Source organism: Diceros bicornis, chromosome 13 (assembly GCF_020826845.1).
Source record: "Diceros bicornis minor isolate mBicDic1 chromosome 13, mDicBic1.mat.cur, whole genome shotgun sequence".
Classification (NCBI taxonomy): domain Eukaryota; kingdom Metazoa; phylum Chordata; class Mammalia; order Perissodactyla; family Rhinocerotidae; genus Diceros; species Diceros bicornis.
This window is the reverse complement of record NC_080752.1, coordinates 55,595,514-55,600,800: the sequence shown is the minus strand read 5'-3', so window position 1 is coordinate 55,600,800 and position 5,287 is coordinate 55,595,514. Positions and strand designations below refer to the sequence as shown.

The following is a 5,287-nucleotide window of genomic DNA, read 5'->3' as shown; positions in this document are numbered from 1 at the left end:
TAATAGAGATACATATAGCCATGTTTAGAAATACTTACAGATATGCGTATATACCTGGGTTAGTGAACATACATGCATATTTCTCCTTGCTAAGTCAGCTGAGAGGTCCTAGAAGCAACAATATCCTGGTAGCAATGAGCACACCTAACACCTAGATCTTGGTATCTAATATCACTCTCCAACTAAAGGAACCAAGTCTCCTTAGAGAAATGAGATACTAGAGCTAGAGCAGGAATTGTACAAGATGAGCCTGGACTATCTGGTTGTGCCAGAAAGGAAGGAAATGCACAAAAAATCACATTTATTTAGACATGTCAGGTAGGAGCTGATTGAAACAGGTACCAATGACCAAAGCTGGAACAATTTGAGCAATAAAATGAATTAGTATTGTTCCAATTTTAGCGTATGTGCTGCTGAAGTGAGCACAGTGAATGAATTAGTATTAGATTATAACTCAAAATTTAAAAGAAATATCCAACTCACTCTACTGATATAAATGCATGATTGAGTAAATAAATACACAGGGGAGAACAAACAGATCTCTTGTGCAGAAGAATTGTTACGTAGATTATCTCCCCTAAATGAGCGAAAGCAAAACATCCTACTCCTCAAGTGTGGGCTGTGCATGGTGACAGCCTTCCAAAGAATACACTGTGAATTGGGGAAGGAGTAATCTTACAGTGGAGAAAAATGACAAACAATACATCATGCAGTTGATCAAGGCAGACATCAACAATAAAAAGTCATGTTGATTGCATGTACTCTTGATATGCTGTGATCTTCTGCCCAAAACATATAACACAGTCAAATAAGAGAAAAACGTCCAAAAACCCATTAAGGGAAATTCGGCAAACTATATGACCCCTGCTACTTCAAACTTTGTTTGTTTTTGCTGAGGAAAATTCGCCCTGAGCTAACATCTCTAGCCACTCTTCCTCTTTTTGCTTGAGGAAGATTCGCCCTGAGCTAACATCTGTGCCAGTCTTCCTCTATTCTGTATGTGGGTCGCCGCCACAGCACGGCAGCTGAAGAGTGGTGTAGGTCCGTGCTGGGGAACTGAACCCGGGCTGCCAAAGTAGAGCGCACCAAACTTAACCACTAGGGCGTGGGGCCGGCCCCTACTTCAAACTTTTAAAGTTATCAAAAACAAAAAAATCCTAAGAGACTGTTACAGCCATAAGAATCCTAAGGATACATGATGGATAAATATAAGGTGGATCCTGGTCAGTATCCTAAAACAAAAAAGGGACATCAGGTAAAAACTAAGGGAATTGAATCAAGTGTTAACTTTAGCTAGTAATACTATATCAATATTGGTTCATTGATTGTAACAAATATACCATGTTAATGTAAGATAATAATAGGAGAACCTGGGTACAAGATATTCTTTGATCCTTGAACCATAAGATATTTCTTATAGTTCTCTTCTGTTAACTCTTCTTTCTTAAAGAGACTGGGTCACTATAACAGTGTCTTTTCTCATTAATCTTTCTTGCATTCTCTGCTACTTTGGCTGAGATTATGTAGATAATTACACTCACAGAGACTGACAGAACAGAAATATTCATTTTAATCTCTAAACAAAGCAACAAATGAGAACAATAATACAACAAAGTCGGACAAAAACTGAAATAATACATTTTCAAGAATTATATTTGCATAGACTTTGTCATTTAAAATTATATTTTCTAGTAGTGAAGAAAATTGAAACACTATGTTTCAGGGCTATACCTGAGATTTAATGTGGCAGCTGGAGAGCTTTGGTATAAAGGAAAGACTGCCAGTTAAACTCTTATTTGAAAAGACAGAGCTACAAGCCATTCTAAATTGGTCCGCCATGTCAACTGGCATACATTCTTTCTGTTCATAAAACATAAAGCCACAACAAATTCCCCCAGCACCTCATGCTTATTTCTGTGGGTTAAAAAGAAAATAGTCAATGTTTGAGAGGAAATGTCTAAGTCTTAAATTGTTCTGACATGTCGACTGTTGCTGTATCACTGCTCCGTCCACATCTTGAACCATCAAAACTGGAATAATTTATGGGGCAAACTACACAGGGAATTTTAGTAGAAGAAACAACACTTCACGTAGGCTTTGAAGGAGAAACTTTGGCAAGGTCACCTCTAAAGAGAAATTTTTGGAGTTAAGACATCTGAAGTTTGCATAACTAACACATTTTTTAAAAAAAACTATCTTCTAGATGGTAGTTTAATTTCCTCATAGCATTGTTGCAAAGATAAACGAACGTGTGTAGCCCCATTTTTTTCTCTTGTTGGTTGACTTGTACAGACATATTGAAAGAGCAGTCAGCTCCACAGCAAAGTCCAGACTGACTGACTGAACTGCTCTCACAAGTGCGAGTGCACGGCCCCTGTGTGGTTCTCTTCTGTAGGTAACAGGATAGAGGGAGTGAACACTATGAAGTAGGGAAACAATAGCCAAACTAACCATTTAAATCATAATGCTGAGAGTAAAGTCTAAAAAAAGTGAGGGAGGGTGAGAGTTGGAATCAAGATCACAGTTGGCAGCTGATATCTTATAAAAGATTATGGTCATTAGGGGAAACATATATTGGAAGAGGATATGGAACAGAATGCATGCACTTAAAATCTACATTGTAATCCATATTTAAAATAATTTATATTTAATCTATATTATATGTATATTTTATTATGGGCACTGTTTGCTTTTTCTTTACCTGTTTTGTTTTAAACCTAAATGAGCAGGTTCTGAGAAGACAGCAGGAGCAGCGTCCCCCTTTCCCAGAGACCAGAGGGCCACACAGGCTGGACAGCTAGAAGAGGAAATTCAATGTTCCCACCTCTGCGCTGGTCTCCGTGGAGGGTGCCATGGGAGAGGGTGCAGGGGCCGAGGGAGAGAAGAGGCTGGTCTGTCCTGGGCCGGAAGGGGTGAGGAGTGGAGGGGACAGATGGGATGCGGGGAGCCCATCCCCTCACAGGGAGGTGCACGTGGGTGTGCTGGGCTGGTTCAGCCGCAGCATTTTACGCAACCAGCCAACAAATCCACTTCTTCCATTTGTACCATTTGGTAAAGGCTGGTTCACAAGCATCTTCAGATCTGCTGGTTCTGCTGGGTTAATTAGGCATTTATTCAAAATTCCCGGAGATCCTGAGTGAAGGTGCTGGTGGCAGCTTGGGAAGCAGCTCCTTCACAATACCGTCCAGCAGTTCCAAGCTAGCCAGAGCTGGCCAGCTGGCCATCTGTGACTGCTGTGGGGCATCCTGATGGCCTTGGCCTCGGGGAGATGCTGGAGGCTCTCCTTCTGCCCCACTGACCATGGCCCAGCCAGAGATGGCATCCGGAGGGAATGGGGTACCTTCCAACGGCCAGCTTCCCAGGGCCAGCCCGTGCTCCAGATGTCCGACTCACCAGGTAGTCAGTGCCCTGCAACTGCTGGGAAACACGTAGGCTCGAGTTCCCACAAAGGAGTTGGCCATGGAGTCCAGCTGCCTGCTCACCCCAAAATCACACAGCTTCATCTCCCCTCTGCAGTTGGCGGGGATGTTAGAAGATTTCACATCTTGGTGCACAGTCGGGGTGCTTTTCTTGGAGATACACCAAGCCTCAGAGAATCGCGATGCTGACTTCCCCAGACTCTTGGAATTCTCTTGGCTTCCTTCAACGCCTGGTCCAGAGAGCCCTGGAGAAACCCATGATGTACAGGGAGTTACACTCGTGCAGCATCTGCAGCTCGTGGACAATCTGGTCCCTGATGGCCGGCTTGATCTCCAGTGAATCAGCTTTCTTGCCTCAATGAGGCCTGAAGGTCTATGCTGGACTTTGGTGACCATCCCGCTGTTTCCAATAACTACTAAGACTTACTGAAGGATATGGTGTAGGTTGGAGATAGAAAAAAATCATTCAAAATAACTACTAAACTTGTCTATCAGAAAATGTGGAAAATTAGAGATAAAGAAAACCCTTCTGAGGCACTTCTGTTTTCAAATATGATGAAGCAACACTTTTTCTTCCAGCCTGAAATGACTAGAAAACCAGATAAAAACAATTGTCTCCAGGAAACTAAAAAAAGAAGGTAAAGGCAAGGAATGAAGATAAAAGCAGAAGTAATTAAAAGAGAAAACCCCCCAAAAGAGAAAGGAAAAGTTGGTTGTTGGAAGTGACAGATATAATTTATAAACTTCCAGACAAAGTGATCATTTTAAAAAAGGAGTTCATATAGAAGCTGGCAATATTAGGAATAAAAGAGGATTCAACATCACAGATCCTAAAGACAGACAACAATAAGGGGATATTTTGACCAATTTTATGCTATTAAATTAGAATCAGACCTTCCAAGATCACAGATAAAAATAATCATTATACATACAATATAAAGAAGGATAGGATAGGAAGTATAGGAAAAAACAGAGCATAAAGGTAATCAGGCCGAGGAGAAAATAACCAAATCAAACTTCTTCTCACAATATGCACATATAAAACAATTGAATTAAAAACCAAAAATTGGGGAAAACAGCAGATCAGACCAGCAGAAAGAGCTGAAAGGTGATGGATGTGAAGTAATATCTCAAAAATGACATGAGCTCTATAAAAAGAAAGTATGACAGAAATGTTGATACACTTCTAGAGAACAGGGAAATAATTGCTAACATACAGCCAATCAGAACTCCAAGGGAAATAGAGGGAATGGTGACCAACGGAAATGGGAATAATGATGAAAGGTCAAGCCTTGGCCATATACTTTAAAAAAAATTTATTTCTCAATTTTTTATTTTGAAAAACCTCTATGCTACAGAAAAGATGAATGAACACTCATATACTATTCAGCTAGAACACAATTAACATAGTGCCCTATTTTCTCTCTACATACACACTTTGTTTTTGGGCCTGGACCATCTGAAAGAAGCTTGCAGATATCCTGACCTCATCCCTACACACTTGGAGCATGCATCTCCTACGAACAAAAACACTCTTCTAATAACCACAGTATCATTATCATACCCGAGAAATTGAAGTCAACAATATATCATTATAGGCTTCCATGTTCAAACTTCCACAATTGTCCACAAAATGTCCTGTATAACTTTTTAAAAATCCATAACCCTATCCAGCTCACAGTTGTCTTGAATGCAGATCAGTCCTGTCTTTTTTTGTTGTCTTTCAGGATATTGATACTATGGAAAACTCCAAACCACATTCTAGATTTATCTGAGTGTTTCCTCACAGATTCAGGCTACACGTTTTTGGCAAGAATGCCACAGAGCTGTACTTCCAATAACCTCATAGCAACAGATTTGTGTTTTCC

General features: G+C 40.5%; 1 pseudogene; it reads right to left on the bottom strand.

The window, feature by feature from the left end:
- Positions 1-2,432: 2,432 nt before the first annotated feature.
- LOC131412368 (dual specificity mitogen-activated protein kinase kinase 2-like) lies at positions 2,433-4,933 on the bottom strand (annotated as a pseudogene).
- Positions 4,934-5,287: the final 354 nt, after the last annotated feature.